Raw genomic sequence first — 20,176 nt, forward strand, 5'->3', positions numbered from 1 at the left:
GTTTCGCGCCGCCCTTTGTTAGGGGGAACACCTGGTAAATATTGTCCGGTCAATAACAACGGCTCCTTAATATTCAATTTATCTTGGCATACAGTGGTCAATAATGTCCAACCAACTTTGGCGGCTTCCTTATATTGTAATATCTTGGTTTCTACTGGCCGATATTGTCCAATGAGCCTTGATGGCTGGCCAGCATTGCACATATCATGGCATAGGTTGGGCAATAGTGTTCTGCCCATGTGGCTATCTTGTCAACATTGAATATATATTGGCATGCATTGGTCAATATTGTTCTGACAGTCACGCTGGCATGCCAACAATGTATACAGATCGGATCTTAGTGATGGACTGTGATGGCTAACCAGCATTGGACATATCATGGCATAGCTTGGTTAATATTGTCCAGCCATTATGGTAGTCCTGTTAACATTGAATATATCTTGGCATGCATTGGTCAATATTGCCCCAACGGTTTTGGTGGCATCCCAACATTGCATATATCTTGGTTTATAGTGGTCAATATTGTGTAATGAGCTTTGATGGCTTGCCAGCATTGCACATATAATGGCATAAATTGGTTAATATTGTCTGGCCCTTTATGTTTGTCTTGTCAGCTATAAATAAACCTTGGCATATATTGGTCAAAAGTGACCCGCCTGTCATGGCGGCTTGCCAACAATGTATACATGTTGCATTATATTGTTCAATATTGTTCGATGAACTGTGATGACTAGCCAGCATTGCATCCTAATGGCATAGGTTGGGCAATAATGTTCTGCCAATATGGATGGCTTGTCAACATGAAATATATCTTGACATAGATTGGTCAATATTGTCTCATCAGATTTGGTGGCATTCCAATATTGTATATATCGTGGTTTCTAGTAGTCAATATTGTCTAACGAGTTTTGATGGCTGGTCACCATTGCACATTACAGGCTGCGGCGGCGCTAAAAAACAGTAGAAGCAGCTCTGACCGACACAGACATTTTTCAATGTGCATGTATCCCAATATAACTGTTTTTGGACTAATTTCATCCCAAATAAATTTTTTGCTGGCCCGGACATCAGTTTACGATCAACTGTAGAAAATATTCATATGCCATACGTAATTTGGGCCACCATATATATAATGTTTTTTGGGAATAATGTACAGATTGTCCTAAAATTGTTTGACTGAGCTGACCACACAAAATGCACAGAAGCGCCCATCACGGAAAATGTAGAATATATTTTTCTGAATATAATTTCCGTGATTCATGAATTGTTGCGGATGACCTGCGATTATATTTGGCAATTTTGGTAGAGTACTCTTTTATTTACGATTTTAGGCGCGATTAATAGTTATGTAAAATTCTGCATATAATATCTTCGAGGCAATTCCTGCAGACTAGAGGGCCGGATGTCGATCACGCGTGGACGTAGCTAACAGAGATAGTGTTCCAAACTTTAGCCAAGTGTTGAAAAAATTCTGACAGCACGTGGAATCTACACTGCAGAAATTTGCGAAGGTGAGATAAATGCTGCTGTACACGGTGCATCACGTATCATTATCGTTATCAACTAAACGCAGCGTCATTACCATTGATACTGTCATCATTGTCATTATCACTAATTGCAGCGTGATTCTCGTCGCTATCATCACGGTAGACAAGGAGAATTACGTATAGTGCTAGTTTCGCGATCCGGGGTTTAGCGCAGTTGGTTAAAGCGCTAGCTAGGCTAGGAGTCTGATTCCCGGTGGAGACGATTTGTTTTTCTGATCTCGTCAAACCAGGATAATTGAAAGTGATAGACACATCAGTGCACAGATCCTGAACACATTTCGACAACAACTCTCGAGCATGGGATTTCGTTCCATGGGCATATATATACGCATACCAGTGCACAAGCATACGAACACGCTCGAGCACACATCTGAAAAGCAAGCATTTAATAGATGCGTGTCCGCGAAAAACCTCCTTCGCAGACAAGAAACGCAAGGTATACTCAAATGCAAAGAACGCAACAGAACGTGTGAGTCGCTTGAACAAACACCAGTGGCTACGTTTGGATAGTAAACGCAGAAACGATCGAATATATCCGATGAATCCAGATCCTGTAAATGTTTGTCCATGATTGGAAACATGCACGCGTAGCATCATTATTTCCGCCTTGTTTTACGCAATAGAGAGAATCCCTACATGTTGTCACGCGCCTTCGTAGAACGTCGACGGAAGATGAAAAAAAGCGGTCGGGTAGATCGGTGAAGAAGAAGAAAGAGCAAGGGCAGAGGAACGTTTGTACGCTTCGCCGCAATCCTCTTTGTACCGATCCCTGTAGATAAACCCCCCGTGCGTACAAAGTACGTCACACCGCGTACAAAGTACGTAACATCTTGGTGGAGGTGGTGGGTAGCGACCACGGAGCGTTTCATCTACCACCAATGCCATCAGACATGGCTGAAGACGGCAGTACCGAGCAGCCAGGACCATCCACGGCGAACAACTGGCCCCATTATCGAGAGCCGCGTACTTTTTCCGGAATACCTGAGGAGGACGTTGATGAGTGGTTGAAGCACTACGAAAGAGTGAGTAAATATAATCACTGGACCGCCGCTACTAAGCTGGCTAATGTGGTGTTCTTCCTTGCCGCCACTGCCTTCGACTGGTTCGATAATCACGAGGATTCATTAAGTACATGGGCTATCTTTACCAGCGAAATCAAGAAAAATTTTGGAGATGAATCTGCAAAGAAGATGCGCGCTGAACAAACTTTGTTTCACCGGGCACAAGTACCCGGAGAAACTTGTACTGCATATATCGAAGCCATCTTAAAGCTGTGCAGACTCGTCAACCCCACTATGCTTGAAGAAGACAAAGTCGGTCACCTCCTGAAAGGAATAGCGGAAGACGTTTATAATTTTCTTATTAGCAAAGAGAACCTGAGCACCACCGCTGATGTTATAAAGCATTGTAGAACATTTGAGGCTCTCAAGCTGCGACGAATTACACCCAAATTCGGAAGACTGGCCAATGTCACCTCTGTAGCCAGTGTTGAAGCCTGTCCTTCAGTTTCCATGGCTGATATGATACGAGAGATTGTACGCGAGGAATTGTCAAGATCTAGGGACGCCATCTGTAGTGAAGAATATGTGCGGCAGAGTTGTGCACCGCAGGCAAATGTTGCCGCCCTGTCCACTCCGTGGGTTCAACCTAGCGGCGCTTCCCATATGGACGATCAGCGCAGCTATACTCAACGTTATGACCACCAGCCGATGGAAAAGAGGCCCGCCTACACTGAAAATGTGGTTTGTCAGCAGCGAGAGCCTCGCTACAACCAACGTCGCGACTTCGTTAGTGAGGACTCTTATGCTGATCGCTGGCGCCCTCAACCTGTGTGCTACAGGTGTGGCATTGCGGGGCATATCGCTAGATACTGCCGCCGTCGTTTTCCAACTGTGCAAGATTACCGACCCCACGCGAACATTCACGGACGGCTGCACACCGAACAACAACGATCCCCGACTATGCCTACTGGGGACTCACACCATTCGACACATTTGCGGAATAAGGCATGGAGACCCAAGTTACGGCTATGATTAGTCTCTTTCTACAACTGAACGTCGTATTCTAGTGGAACTACTACTGAAACACGTGACAGTGTTCGACTTTGCCAAGGATGACTCAATGCCACTGCCTACCAGTCGTATTCATCACACGATCAACACAGGGTCCGCCCCTCCAATACGTCAGAAGCCCTATCGAGTCTCAGCAACTGAACGTAAGGTAATAGATGAGCAAGTTCAAGACATGCTAAAGCGCGGCATTATTCGAGAGTCCTGTAGTCCTTGGGCAGCTCCAGTTATCCTTGTTAAAAAGAAAGATGGCACATGGAGGTTTTGTGTTGACTACCGCCGTTTAAATTAAGTCACGAAGAAAGATGTCTACCCGCTTGCACGTATAGATGACGCAATTGACTGTCTGCACTCAGCTTCATACTTTTCCTCTATTGACTTGAGATCCGGTTACTGGCAAATCCCCATGCACACTGCAGATAAAGAAAAAACGGCATTCGTAACACCAGACGGACTTTACGAATTTAACGTTATGCCTTTTGGATTATGTAATGCACCTGCCACATTCGAGCGGTTCATGGATACAATTCTACGTGGACTAAAGTGGCAAATTTGTTTATGTTATTTGGACGACGTAGTAATTTTTGGCAAAACATTTAGTGAGCACAACAGCCGTCTGGATATCGTACTTAATTGCATGGAACGAGCTGGTCTTGTACTGAATGCAAAGAAATGTCATTTTGGCGATCGTGAAACAATTGTCCTTGGTCACTTAGTTGACAAAGAAGGTGTTCGACCAGATCCCAAAAAAATTGAAGCCGTCAAAAGTTTTACCGTACCCAAATCAGTAAAAGAGTTGCAGAGCTTTTTGGGGCTATGCTCGTACTTTCGACGCTTTATACCAAGGTTTGCAGACATCGCTTACCCACTTAAGAGTCTACTGCATAAAGATACACCATTCAATTGGACCAGCGAATGTGACTCAGCTTTCCGTCATCTGAAGTTTCTTTTGACCTCGGGCCCAATCCTCCGCCACTTCTGCCCATCAGCTCCAATTGAAGTACACACTGATGCAAGTGGTATCGGTATCGGCGCTGTACTTATACAACGCCATGGACGCGATCAGCACGTGATAGCGTATGCCAGCCGCTCGTTGAGTAAATGTGAAAGAAATTACACGGTTACGGAGCAAGAATGTCTAGCCGTTGTTTTCGCTGTACAGCGCTTTCGTTCCTATCTGTACGGGAATGCTTTCACGATTGTGACCGACCACCATTCCCTTTGCTGGCTCGTGAGTCTTCGTGACCCCTGTGGGCGGCTCGCTGGATGGGCTTTACGCCTACAAGAGTTTAATTTTACTGTGGTGCATAAAAGCGGCCATAAACACTCAGATGCTGACTGTCTTTCGCGTTTGCCGCTTCAAACGACTGATAATGACTCAGACAATTTCGATGAATATTTGGCTCCAATTGCACAAACCTTCCCCAATCTCCGAGTTTTCCGAACCGAGCAACGAAAAGACAAAACATTAACTTCACTGTTTGATTCCGCCAACGATCCTATGAAGAACACATTTAGCATTCGCGAAGGAGTGCTTTACAAGAAAAATTTCGCCTCTGGGGGAGCACGTATGCTTCTTGTCGTTCCGGAAAGCCTACGTATCACAGTTCTAGAAATGACGCATGATGACGCCACGTCTGGTCACCTGGGAGTGGCTCGAACACTCCACCGCACACAGCAGCGATTTTACTGGCCGAAGATGCGTTCAACGATCAAGCGATATGTAGCCAGCTGTGTGCAATGTCAGCGCTTTAAGCTGTCGACTTCAAGCCCACATGGAAAACTGCAGCCAGTCACACCTCCAACAGCCCCGTTTGAGCAAGTTGGCATTGACCTTCTTGGACCTTTTCCACGGTCCTCTAAAGGAAACCGATGGATTCTTATGTGCGTTGATTATTTAACCCGCTACTGTGAGACAGCCGCGATACCATCCGCTACTGCGTCTGAAGTATCAAATTTCTTACTTCGACTCATCATTCTTCGATACGGCCCTCCTGCAGTCATCATTAGTGATCGTGGACGCCAATTCACAGCGGACATTGTCAAAGAACTTCTTCGCCTCAGCGCCTGTAGTTTTCGCCACTCCACGCCATATCATCCCCAAACGAACGGTGTGCTAGAACGAACTAATAGGACGCTTACCACCATGTTGGCTATGTACGTCGCTGCAGACCATAAGGACTGGGATGGCGTTCTACCGTTCATTACGCATGCATATAACACAGCTCAACATGAGACAACAGGCTACAGTCCCTTCTACCTTCTCTATGCTCGCACGCCTCGCTGTGCCCTCGACACCATACTGCCATTTTTCATTCATGACGAACCTTCTCTTGCTACCACACTCTGCAGAGCTGAAGAAGCCCGCCAGCTGGCCAGAGTTCGAATTTTATCTTCACAAGAACGTTCTAAGAACCGCTACGACGCCCGACACCAACAAGTTTCCTATGCTCCTGGTGACTATGTGTGGTTGTGGACACCTCTCCGTAAGCGTGGTCTTTGTCAAAAACTGCTTTCACACTACACCGGACCGTTTGTTGTGTTAGAACGCATCAATGACCTGAATTACGTCATAGCACGCATAACGGCGAATGGTCGACGGTCACGGCAGACGCAGGTGGTGCATGTGGCCAAACTCAAGCGATTTCATTCCAGAGGATCTCTGTAACTCGCTCGACGGGCTTCGTCTGCGAGGAGGGAAATGTCACGCGCCTTCGTAGAACGTCGACAGAAGATGAAAAAGAGCGGTCGGGTAGATCGGCGAAGAAGAAGAAAGAGCAAGGGCAGAGGAACGTTTGTACGCTTCGCCGCAATCCTCTTTGTACCGATCCCTGTAAATAAACCCCCCGTGCGTACAAAGTACGTCACATCGCGTACAAAGTACGTAACAATATGTTCAAGCGATAGCAGAGGTGGAAGAGATTGATCGTGCTAGCCAATCAAACACTCACTGCATGATTCGCCATTACGCTAGCTGTTTCCGGCATTTAGCATCAGCACCGACTATACCACGCCTCAGTACTAGCTGTTCTTATAGACAGATATGTTGGGCTGCTTTCAAGGCCTTCGAGTTCTAACATCTACTAAACACAAATTTGCATCTTATTCCTGTACTCTTTAGCGCTCTGCAGTGGGCTTCAGCAATAGACAGATAAAGACTGAACGACTTTGGCCATCGGTGTAGCAGCGCATAAAATATTTCAGCTCAAAGAAAAATACAAGCAACATATATTCTACGGTATGTCTAGCTAATTCACTTGACAAGAAAAGAAATCTGAACTGTACTGGAATGGTTCGTATTCTAATGCGACGTAAATCGCATAGTGCCGAAACGTTGTGTGCATGTGGAAGATAATAAAAAAAAATCAATAGCACTATATGTGGCAAGGCAAACGAAAAAAATAAAAAATTTACAACAATTACCTATAGCGCAATGAATGCGCACTCATGTGTCGCCAGCATATACGGTAACAAAATTGAAATTGCATAATAACGATGCTCTCTATGGAAGTTATTTTTGTTCGAAAGCTGCAATACATGGCTCATAATGATGCATTTGACTACAGCTTTTGACAGCGTTCTCCTAAGCACTGATCAGAAACTATTCTTCAGGCATTCTATGCCTTATTATCCAACCATATAATCACCGCACCGAAGGCGTTTCCCTCCAGAGAAATAAACAATTCTATCCCATCGTGTCAACCAGATAGCTAATGGCAATTCATATATATTAAACGTAATGCGAGTGCGTTATTTAAGCAGTTTTGGGGCATTTTTAGAGAACATCACTCTCGAAGAATCTAACACATGATTAGGAATTAGGTTTCCTCTGAAATATTCTGCCGCTTTCACAAGTGCAGCTTCCGCGGGCTGAAAGAGGATTTTACCACGCTTCTTTCTGAGGACTACACCTTGTCCCAAGTTTGTAGATATAGCTTCAATGTTGACCCTTGCTTTCTTTCCATTCTTTCTTTACTGCCAATTTAGTTCTTCAGATCTTAGCTCGTCGAGTATTTTGTATCTCTTGCTGCTTTATATGCCCACGCTTAGTTCTATGCGGATTTTTTCTTGCTCTAAACGTCTACCTGATTTGAAAAAAAAAAAAAATAAAACTTAATAACATGGGAATTTTAACCTTGAAGTACCCGTAGTTATGGTCCCTTTCGCTTTTCTTTTCCTTTGTGCATCGCTCAGTTGCGCGTGATGACGTTTCAAGAGCACTCCGTCATGAACCTGTGTGCCATCTTTAGTAAAAAAAATATGTCCATTTGTTCGAACCGAGAACGATTCCGTGAAAACTGAAGATTGTTTTACGTATGTGATTATTACTGAAACACATAGGTAAAACGCATTTCGCATAAACAAAAAAAAAATGTAGCGAAATAATCACGCCACTGAAAACGTTACCGAGCCAGCAACCGAGGCGACTAAAGAGCTCAGAACGCACTTCTCCTTGTTTTAGTGAAGCCGAGGGCACAACTCTGCGCATTCCTCCTCACAAGCTTGTCGCAAGGAACATATAGTTTCCATTCTCTCGTCCTTTCGTCGCCTCTCCGCCCGAGGGCCTTGACTAAAGCAATTTTCCAAATGGCTTTCAACTTCACATCTTGTAGCCTTTTCACCCGTGAAGCAGTCATCGCGGAAGGACAGCGACCTTCACTGCCCTTTCTTTCCTACCGGCTAGGCATGCGTTGCTCACAATGCCCCCCGTCTACTCCCCCGCACTCTTCCCTTCCTTTCCGCCAACTTCTTCTAGGATCTGTGGAATATTCTTGGGGGGGGGGATACCGGACGCGGGTTATGCCGGCCTAATGTCGCGATGGCACTATTGGAGTCCGGGGGAAGGGGAAATGGGACATGGGGAGGGGTGGGGGAGAGGCAACTTTCCTGGCTGGCAGCCTTCTGGGCTCGCGCGGTCCTACGGGACCTCTTTCATTTCTCTCACCGCCTTTCGAGCTTTATGCCTCCTCTTTCGACAGATCTCAAGGAAAAAAAAAATACAAAAGGAGAGAGAGAGAGAGAACACCCAACGACCCTTCTGCCCCCTTCCAACCGTGCCTCGAAACTCGACACAAGCGGTTGATTCAGAGGCGTCCGGCCGGCCACACAATCCCCACCCGCTCGAGCTCCCGCAGCTTTGGACAGCAGAACCGAAAACCCAAGCCTTGTGAAAGTTCCAATTTGTTTTAATGACCATGCCTGAAAGAGGATATCTGTGAGTATCACCAGCATTTTAAGCATTTTAAGTTGTTTTTTCATAACTGAACTGAGCTTTCTGAGATTATTTCTAGCTTTGTCTCGTTGTAAGATCGCTACTTTTTCTTACCAGGTGTAATAAAGCATCAGATCACTGGGATGTACTTTGCCTGGCAACATTCATTTTGGATTGTTGCAACTGAGGTCTGCGAATCTGCGCTAGCCTTACGGTAAGATACCTTTTTTTGCATGATTTGGTGCTGTATGTTGCAAGCCTTGATCATCATGTCAATAACCGATATGCTTGCAAGAACGGAAAGCCATTTATTTGGACCTCACCACGCTAGCCAATTCTGAACTGTATTTTCAGCGCACTATTTTGTATGCATAAACTCTGGTCACAAAGACAAAATTTACGGAGCAGAGGTGGCCAATTTGTATTGCAAAAGAAAAATGTGGCCCTGTAAAACATGATGCGTGTTTTGTGTGATTTTCAAGTTACAACTTAATCGCGCGTGTTGTGTGTCTGAAGTGATCAATTTCTTTTACATACTATATTCAAAATTCATGGTTAAGTTGGGCTTTCTGAAACATGATTTTTAGTTGCGAGCGAATATTTAACATTGTAATTTGCCGTTATGAATGAGCGTTTGGAATGGTCTAAACGACGTGTAGCTTATTCACGTGTTTGATCTTTCTCCTGCGCTAATCCCGAGTAGTAGAAGTGTCATAAAATAGTCAGCAGGTGCAGTTTTACTATTAATTGTAGAAAACTAAAAGCGTCCGGAAAGAAGATCTGCCGACGCACTTATTCTTACTGCTAAATTTGATTATTTGCGGAAATAATAAAAAAAGTTTTCGTTCAAAAGTGCACTTATCCACAATTATAGATTGTTATATCGCGCAGAAAAAAGGGGCTTGCCTGAAACATGACACTTTATCTTCTACGTGCAAGGGCTTCTACTGTCCGCGCGAAGAACTGTATGAAAAAAAATTTCTGAAAAGGGGATTTTTATTTACAGTTGCTACCATAGTTCTTATACTTTACCACACGTACAAACTTGTTTCCACAACAAACGTTATGCTAAGCTACGGATTTCTTAATTTTTTCAATTTGAGTACATCATACAAACCCCAAAGCATCTGTGCAGTACGTTGTTTTCGCTACAGCTTTGACAAATTTTAAAATGTTCTGTTTGCAGTAATGATGCGGTGTACACTAATTTTAGCAGCCGCCGTCGAAGTGCGACTGCCATTTTTTGCATCTCTTTTTTCTTTGTAGTTTCTTTTCGTTAGGGTAGATTGCCGCAAGGACTAAAACTATTCAAAGGAAAGCTATTGATCTGAAGCGTGTAGTTCTGACGACGTCTTTCTTCTACAGGTGTTCGATCATAAAGGCACTACAAGTAGAAGGGGGCAAGCACTGACTACCGTTTAATGAATAGATAACGGAATCATTTGTTTTATGTTTTCAGCGTCAACAACACATCCACATGGGAAGCCGTGCACTGCCAGATGTCGAAACCAATGTAACCAAGTTAATATGGCCGGCCTCACCGAGTATGCAGCTTATTTCAACCTGAGTAAACCAGACAAGAAAGTTGCCTGAGGGCCAACAGGTGGTGCTTTATTTTGCATTTTTACTCCACGGTCTAGCTGTACTTCCACTTTCCAAAAGCTTTCTCTCTTAATTGGATTTATGAATGTTGCTTTTATTTCCAGGTGCCATCTGCGAAAGGAAATACATTGTTATGCACGCTGCTCAAGTCCATATTTTTAAAGGCTGCTGGGAGCTGCTGCCCCTACAACCGACCACAAAAGAAGCTGCGATGAACTCAGCGCCTTCCTCCAACCTGGGACTTGAGAACACCTTGCCAAGGGACGCAAAAACAGGAGGAGCACTGAAGTCTTAGAGTTCTGCCTAAATTTTTCCACGCCCTGTAACCCATGCACACCTAATAAATCACCATGCAATGAACCTTTCAGCTGTATTATTTTCTATGCATGGATATTCTCAGCATGCTTTATTTCAATAAAAAGCTACATGAAAAACATCAGCACTGCATACGTATTGGATGGCTTAGTTGCCTATTAGCCATAGCACAAAATAGTAACTAGCCGTAGTACGGATTATAGAAATTTTCAGCACTATAATGTGCCGGATTGCCAATTGCTGTGGCTGGATGCCAATAATGCAAAACCACTGGGCAAGATTGGATTGGAAATATTGGGTAGCCGATAAATCTGGCTGGATGCCAGTTGTAAATATCCAGTGAATAAGCATGGAAACAAGATATTGGATGGCCAGTGAGCTTGGCGGGATAGCAGTGATACAACCAGTGAGTGAGCTTGGGTGGAAGATATTGAGTAGCCATTGAGTGCCATTGAATGCCAGTAAACAAGGTAGTATGCCAATACTGGATTTGATAGGAGAGCTAATAAAATTGGTTGGCATATATCTTGGCTCTTTTTGCGCCCCAATCAGACGCCAATATTGACCAATATTGGGACCAATATATCCCAATATTGGACTAGTGGCGGTCCATTGACGGCGTGCTGCTTGGGTATGCAAGATGTAGAGGTAATCGGGAAATTGCGCTGCAGTGACCACAGGATGGTGAGGTCCCGAATTAGCCTCAATCTGAAGAAGGAACGCAACGGATTAGTAAGAAAGAAAGCCATCAACGAATTAGCGGTGAGGGGGAGGGCAGAAGAGTTCAGGATCTCGCTACAGAATAGGTATTCAGCTCTAACTGAGGATGGCGACATTACCCGCCATCCTATATCACTACTGAGTGCGCGGTAAAAGTAGGCGGTAGGATAGTTAGAGAGGATACCGGTAAACTGTCTAAGGAGACGAAAGATTTGATTAAGAAATGCCAGAGTATGAAAGCTTCCAATCCAACAGACCAGATCGAATTGGCCGAGATATCAAAGCTAATCAATAAGCGCAAGGTGGCCGATATAAGGAAGTATAACATGGAGAAAATTGAGCATGCTGTAAAGAACGGGGGAAGCCTTAAAGCGGTAAAGAAGAAATTGGGCAGAGGCAAAAACCAGATGTATGCAATAAGGGACAAGGCGGGCAACGTCATCACTAATATGGACAAGATATTCAAAGTAGCCGAGGAGTTCTATACAGATCTCTACAGTAGCCAAAGTAGTCAGGACCGTAATAAGATTGGCGGTAGGAAAAAACAGTCAGTCGTTCCACCAGTGACGTAGGACGAGGTCAAGAAAGCACTAAAAACTATGAAAAGGGTTAAATCAGCTGGAGAGGATCAGATAACTACAGATTTGCTGAAGGACGGGGGGGATATAGTGCTAGAAAAACTGGCCACCCTGTATACGCAGTGCCTGGTGTCATCGACGGTACCTGAACCATGGAAGAATGCAAACATTATCCTCATTCACAAGAAAGGGGACTCTAAGGACCTTAAAAATTACAGACCAATCAGCTTACAGTCTGTTACGTATAAGGTATTCACTAAGGTAATCGCTAATAGAATCAGGACAACTTTAGACTGCAATCAAGCAAAGGATCAAGCAGGGTTTCGGAAACGGTACTCTACTATCGATCATATTGATATTATCAATCAGGTGATAGAAAAATGCTCGGAATATAACCAGCCCTTATACATAGCATTTATTGATTACGAAAAAGCATTTGACTCAGTTGAAACCTCGGCGGTGATGCAGACATTGCGAAATCGAGGGGTAGACGAGCCGTACGTGAAAGTGCTGGAAGATATATATAGTGGCTGCACAGCAACCATAGTTCTGCATAAAGAAAGTAACAAAATTCCGATAAAGAAAGTAGTTAAGCACGGAGACACAATCTCCCCAGTACTATTCACAGCTTGTTTAGAGGAAGTATTCAGAGACTTGGAATGGGAGTAGTAAGGGATAAGGGTAGATGGAGAATACCTCAGTAATCTGCGATTTGCTGATGACATTGCCTTGCTAAGCAACTCGGGGGATGAACTGCAAATAATGATTGATGACCTAGACAGGAAACGTAGAAAGGTAAGCTTGAAAATCAATATGCAGAAGACTAAGGTAATGTTCAACAGCCTCGGGAAGGAACAGCAGTTTACATTCATCATCATCATCATCATCAGCCTGATTATACCCACTGCAGGGCGAAGGCCTCTCCCATATTTCTCCACTTAACTCGGTTCTGTGCTAGCTGCATCCACTTGACCCCTGCGAACTTCTTAATCTCATCCGCCCACCTAACTTTCTGCCGCCCCCTGCTACGCTTTCCTTCCCTTGGAATCCAGTTTGTTACCCTCAGCGACCATCGGTTATCCTCTCTTCGCACTACATGTCCTGCCCATGTCCATTTCTTCTTCTTAATTTCTACTAGAATGTCGGTAACTTGAGTTATTTCTCTGACCCATTCTGCACGCTTTCTATCTCTTAATGTTACCCCTACCATTTTTCGTTCCATAGCCCTCTGGGTTGTCCTCAACTTAAGTAGAGCTCTCTTGGTTAGCCTCCACCATCTCAGCCCCATAGGTGAGTACAGGCAAGATGCAACTGTTGTATACTTTCCTCTTGAGCGATACCGGTAAGCTGCTAGTCATAATCTGCGAGTGCTTACCAAATGCGCTCCATCCCAATCGTATTCTTCTTGTTATTTCCTTTTCGTGGTCCGGATCTGCGGTTACTACCTGTCCTAAGTAGACATATTCGCCTACTACTTCCAGTATTTCGCTGCCTAATGTAAACTGCTGTTCCTTCCCGAGGCTGTTGAACATTACCTTAGTCTTCTGCATATTGATTTTCAAGCCTACCTTTCTACTTTTCCTGTCTAGGTCATCAATCATTACTTGCAGTTCATCCCCCGAGTTGCTTAGCAAGGCAATGTCATCAGCAAATCGCAGATTACTGAGGTATTCTCCATCTACCCTTATCCCTAACTGCTCCCATTCCAAGTCTCTGAATACTTCCTCTAAACAAGCTGTGAATAGTACTGGGGAGATTATGTCTCCTTGCCTAACACCTTTCTTTATGGGAATTTTGTTACTTTCTTTATGCAGAACTATGGTTGCTGTGCAGCCACTATATATATCTTCCAGCACTTTCACGTACGGCTCGTCTACCTCCTGATTTCGCAATGCTTGCATCACCGCCGAGGTTTCAACTGAGTCAAATGCTTTTTCGTAATCAATGAATGCTATGTATAAGGGCTGGTTATATTCAGAGCATTTTTCTATCACCTGATTGATGGTGTGGATATGATCGATAGTAGAGTACCGTTTCCGAAACCCTGCTTTATCCTTTGCTTGATTGCAGTCTAAGGTTGTCCTGATTCTATTAGCAATTACCTTAGTAAATACCTGATACGTAACAGACAGTAAGCTGATTGGTCTGTAATTTGTCTGTAACCACGCTACTGAACCCAGAGGGCTATGGAACGAAAAATGGTAGGGGTAACATTAAGAGATAGAAAGCGTGCAGAGTGGATCAGAGAAATAACTCAAGTTACCGACATTCTAGTGGAAATTAAAAAAAAGAAATGGACATGGGCAGGACATGTAGTGCGAAGAGAGGATAACCGATAGTCGCTGAGGGTAACAAACTGGATTCCGAGGGAAGGAAAGCGTAGCAGGGGGCGGCAGAAAGTTAGGTGGGCGGATGAGATTAAGAAGTTCGCAGGGGTCAAGTGGATGCAGCTAGCACAGAACCGGGTTAAGTGGAGAAATGTAGAAGAGGCCTTCGCCCTGCATTGGGTATAATCAGGCTGATAATGATGATAATTCCTGAACGCAGTTCTGTGGACGCTACCCAGCGTATATTCTCGGAAAAGAAAAAAACAACCACGTACATTACAACTAAAACTGAATTGATAATTAGGCAGAGTGCACAGGAGGTTCTTCGTTCCGGATGTGGCCTGAAACCTGATTCAGGAAAACACATATCATTCATGGGAATGTAGTTTGCAGAAAAGCGTCGCTTGACTGTCGACTCTGAAGGGATAGCTGCGCTTAATGCAAGTACCAGCGGATGCTTACACAGAACGAGATGCGCAGGAAGAGGAAAAACGCATGCAACCAGCCAAAGAAATGCAGCCATTTCTCGCGCTCTAAGAGCAAAGAGAAAACTGGCTGGAGCGCAGAAGCAAATGGGCCTAATGAAGGCGCTAAGGGAGTCTGCGGTTGAAGCTTTTTTTATTCCCGCGCCAGTCATTTGATAAAAATAAATAATGAATGTTTTTGCCTAACAACGATGCTTTCATTATTTTTTTTATCAATTGGCTGGCCTTTCATTCATTTTTTAATCAATTGACTGGCCAATGAAAGACCAGTCATTTGACAAAAAATTATAGAAAGGCCAGTCAACCGTACAACAACCACTCGGCTGCTGAAACCGGAGCCGAAACAGGTGAAGAAAGTAAAATTACGTACTTAGCGGTGGTAAGCGAAAAACCACGTTGATATACTTATACAGGAATATAAGGAAGCACTTCTACCCTGTTAAGTTATACAGGAATGTCTTGAGCATCATTAGCAAGAAAAAAAAATACCACCAGAATTGGTCTCAATACTACTGTAATATTATTGCGGTGTTAAGTGCAGCCTTTGTTTAAAACTTTTAGCGGTGCATTTCTACATTTTTACTTGTTTGTTGTTGTTGCACCTTTTTGCTCAAATTTTACTGTATTGTTGACTTTGTAAAAAAAAATAAGAATCAATGACACAATAGATCACCACTTTTGTTTCTTGCCTTTCCTTCTCTTACAAGAGGAAGCACACCGCATAATAATCATTTATGTATGAAGCAACAAGTGACTTCCTAAAAAAAGCACATGAGTAAAAAGTACAAACAAAAACTGAAGAGTCCGATTCAGACATACTGCTTGTGTTTTAATGCGAAAGCATTACTTCGCTATGTTTACAGATTTCTGTCCGCAGACCGTGTCCGCAGGCCGTGTTCACAGATCGTGTCCGCAGGCCGTGTCCGCTGATTCTGTCCGCAGACCATGGCCGCAGCAGTTGTAATTGAAGAGTGGTAGAAGTTAATGAGTGGTGTCAATCGACAGAGGGTTATTGCCGAGAAAATAATTAGGTCAATAAGCTATTAGGTAATTAATTAGAATAACTGGGTCGCAGGAAAGAAAAGGCGCAGTATCTGCCACACCTGTTCAGCGGACACCTGAACCACGTGTAAGGGAAGGGAGGAAGTGGGAGTGAAAAAAGAGAGAAAGGGATGTAGTGGCTATGACGTCAAAGGTGTGACGTCACGCAACCGGAAGTAGAGCCACAAAAAGGGCATAGAAAGGAATTGGCGCGCAATTTCAAAGTACCAAAGACTAAAATGGACAAACAAGAAGTGAATAAAGCAATTAATTAGAAGCAACCAGAAGCTACCAACCGCAGTACCCGTGCTTTCGCATTACTCCAATGCAGATTCTGCAGTGCTCTTTAATTTTATTTTCGCATGCGATCTTTGAAAACATGCATGTGCCATGTTACGAAAAAGCAAGACTGCCCTGCTTTTCTGTAGCATAGTCGTGTCCCGTTAATATGACCCCAGTTAAATATGGACGACCCGTAATATGGACAGTTTTTCTGATGACGAAACCTCTTCAATGTATTTATGCCTCGTTAATATGGAAACTCGCTGTCTGGACAATGGACAGGGGAAGAATGCACACGGCCCACTTGGGCCCAGGTATTTTGTGTCTCGTTGATATGGACAGTGCTTGAAAAAAAAAAAAAGCAGAGGAGTCCGAACGCAAGTTAAAGAAGGGTGCGCCGCCCGTGAACCTACGCGACAGCCGATATGGCGGGATGTGTGAACGAGTCCTGTGGGGTTGGAAAGAACCAAAGCGGGCGTGTCGCCATTCTGGGGGGGGGGAGCGCAAGAGCGGAGAGGAACGTACACATCAAACGGAAGGTCAGCGTAAGAAAGACACCGAAAGAGGGGAACCAGAAGGTTTCTGGGTGCAACGGAAAATAAATTCTGCTGAACGTGAACAGAGAGGCCGGTAAAAGCGTAAGAAAGAAATGACAGGAAGAAAGACAAGTGCCTACAGTGGCGGTGGGAACTGAAGTTTTATTTTCCAAAGCACAATGTGTGTTCCAAGAAGCCGTTAGCGCTTTTCGGTGATAGTTAAGAGTCGACACACTCACAAAGTAGAGCGACAAAAGAAAGGCGACGTACGAACACGCAACCGGGACCGGGCGTCCCGTCCTGGACGCGCTTTTCTCTCATGCTCCTGGTTTTCGTCCCTGTTGTGCTGCTGAACTGCCACATTTTGCACAACAGGCGGTCCGCATGTCGGCTTCGCTTTGAGTTAACGATGCGGCCTTGACAAGTTCTGAGCTCTTCGTAGTTGGCTAGCCGTCGTTCTAAACTGTACTTCAGCTTGCAGTGTTTGTTTTATAGGAACACATAGAAACGGCGCCAAGAAGATGGGATGTTCGATTGCCCTTTGCATAGCAGCTTGCCAACTTGACTCCCTTGCTTCCTTACGGAAAAAGTACAAAAAGGAAAGAATCAGAACAACGGAAAGGCACAAAGGTTAACTAAGCAAAAAAGTGCAAAGCATCAGGAGCACCCTCAACTTGAGTCTGGCTTTTGGCATGGCGGGAGTTAAACGCAAAAGAACAGAGCTGAACGTAGGCGCGAAGAAATCTGTGAATCTGCCGTTAGGGCACGGCAGCTCTGCAACTATGCAGTCTAATCCGTTTGTCTTCTTGGTGCAGCTAATCGGAGTCTTGGTGCTGATACCGCCACGGACTGACGCGCCTGTCACGCCAGCTACGATCGTCGACGCAAAGAAACCGGATCATCGCGCATGCTGCTTGCCGGCTGCAGTGCTTCATGACGTTGTGATACAGCATGGCCGCCCTGGAAAATCAACATCAGAAGCCCGGGCGATCTTCAGCGACACACTGGCGGCGCTGCAAGCTTCGTGGGCGAATATAAAGGCCGGACATCACGACCCGCGAGCCATAGGGCACGGCAGCTCTGCAACTATGCAGTCTAATCCGTTTGTCTTCTTGGTGCAGGTGAGCAAACATTATGGAAAATGTATCCGCTCGAATAACCCTTGTTTGATTGTGCTGCCGTGCCCTCGGCTTGCGTGTCCATTGCTTTATGATTTATCTGTCCATCTTGTACAACTGCTACTGCTTGCTGGAGACGTGGAAACTAACCCTGGTCCCGACATATCACAACTTTCTAGACAGTTGCAGCAAATTGCAGACGACCTGAAGGTTATTTAAAGAGGAGCGGCTCACTTCAATAGACACCAAACTAGAAAGGCTAACGTCTCTTGATGATAAGGTTTCCACCTGCTTAAACCAAGTCGCTACGTTGCAGGAAACAGTGGCATTCCTTGAAAAGAAAATCGACCACCTGGAAAACTACTCGAGAAGAAATAACTTAATCGTGTATGGGGTCCCTGAGGACCCCGAGGAAAGTAACAGCTCACTTGAAAATTTAGTTAACGGCGAAATCTTCAGGGACACACTAAAGGTTGAACAGGTAGCCATAGAAAGAATACACCGGCTGGGCAAACCAGAAGCGACAAAATGCAGGCCTGTAATTCTAAAGCTGCGGGATTTTCGAGACAAATCTGCAATCTTAAGAACCTGTACAAAATTAAAAAACACTGATTACTCGATTGGTGAAGATTTCTCAGCAAGAGTGCGTGAAATTAGAAAAAAGCTCTGGAAAACTGGTAAGGAAATGAAAGATTCAGGGCAGAAAGCTTCCCTGGTTTTCGATAAGTTACGAATCAACAATGATCTGTACCGATGGGATGACGAGACACAAAGTATTGTTTTGCTTCGATCTTACACGCAGACGGCTAACCATAAAAACCAGAAAGACAGTGTCGCTTCAACTGAAACAGATTCCCGGACTGCTAACCAAAAAAACGACAGAGCCGAAACACGGTCGCTACGTTCCCGCCACCCGCCTCAGCCTCCGAAATAACATTTGCTAACATGAACGTTCGCAGCATAGCGAACAAAACAACTTACCTTGAATCATTCCTCCTCTGCATCAGCCCTGATTTTGTTGCCATCACAGAAACATGGTTAACAAACAATATAAAAGATTTCGAAGCAACTCTCCCCAACTATGCAATTGTGAGAAAGGATAGGCTGACACGTGGCGGGGGCGTTGCTATCCTAATAAAAAAGGAAATCCCATTCGAGGTTCTGCCTGACGTCGAAGATGTCGAAGCAATATTTTGCAAACTCCTGTATTCACCGCGACCAGTCTTTATCGGCTGCGTGTATCGCAGCCCGTCTTCAAACACCGATGTTCTGCATTCCTTGCACGCTTACATGCTTAGGCACTTGCTTGGATCGAGGTTAATCTTATTGGGCGATTTCAATTTACCCTGTGTTAACTGGAACACTATGCAACATCATTCTAAACACGCAGACATACTGTTTGATACCATGCTAACGTTTAATTTATGTCAAATAATAAATAAACCAACTCGTGTACAAAGTGGCAGTTCAAACATACTTGATATAGTTTTCCTTAGTGATCACTTCCCAACAGAAAAAGCAAAATTTCAGCTTCTAGATGGTATGTCAGATCACAAGATAACATTATGCAATGTACCTATTCATGACATTCTAACGCACTCGAAATCATTCGTAACATTTCCTGATTTCCACAAAGCAGATGACACCAGCATACTCGATCACCTGTCTTTTGAATTCTCTTCTTTTGAACAACTCGCCTTAGACACTAATACCGACACTGAAAAATTGTGGCAAAGATTCAAACTCATTATATCGTTTTGCATAGGTAACTTTGTGCCAGTTAAAACTAAGAAAACAAATAAGCACAGCCCGTGGATCAACCGTGACATCATCCATGCCAAACGCAAAGTCAAGCGGCTGAGAAAATCTTTAAAAGCACAACCCAGTAGCACAAGAACTTCTATTCTCTCCGTTGCAATCAGGAATATGAAATCAAAAATAAAAGTCGCCAAAGCTGACTATTTTTCTTGCAAACTTGCTAGTTTTCTCAAGAGCTCTCCGCGAAAGTTTTGGCACTACTTAAACCCAAAACAACATAATACGACCATAATGAGTCCTGACGAAAGCAAAGCCAGAGCGAACTCACTGAATAATTACTTTCATTCGATCTTCACTACAGATGATGGCAACTTACCACACATAAAAGCTCCCAACATATGCCTTGAACCACTAACAATTGACGAGGCTGGCGTATTTAACCTCTTGCTAAATTTAGATACCAAAAAAGGACCCGGACCAGACAAAATACCAAACACATTTCTTAGAAGATATGCGGAATGGGTCGCAAAATACTTATGCCTTATTTTCAACAAATCTTTAGCCTCATCTTTCCTTCCTGCAGATT

At 44.2% G+C, this 20,176-nt stretch overlaps 1 long non-coding RNA gene and 1 pseudogene across 1 annotated transcript; both read left to right on the top strand.

Moving 5' to 3' along the window:
* The first annotated feature begins 8,913 nt into the window (after window positions 1-8,913).
* LOC146187586 (uncharacterized) lies at window positions 8,914-10,637 on the top strand. The gene is made up of 3 exons (XR_014707944.1): window positions 8,914-9,042; window positions 10,288-10,431; window positions 10,535-10,637. It is a non-coding gene; the product is annotated as an uncharacterized LOC146187586 (long non-coding RNA).
* Window positions 10,638-17,479: 6,842 nt separating this feature from the next.
* On the top strand, window positions 17,480-18,772 carry LOC146187587 (uncharacterized; annotated as a pseudogene).
* Window positions 18,773-20,176: the final 1,404 nt, after the last annotated feature.

This window comes from Amblyomma maculatum, chromosome 6 (assembly GCF_055883805.1).
Source record: "Amblyomma maculatum isolate TAMU_Amacu chromosome 6, ASM5588380v1, whole genome shotgun sequence".
Lineage (NCBI taxonomy): Eukaryota > Metazoa > Arthropoda > Arachnida > Ixodida > Ixodidae > Amblyomma > Amblyomma maculatum.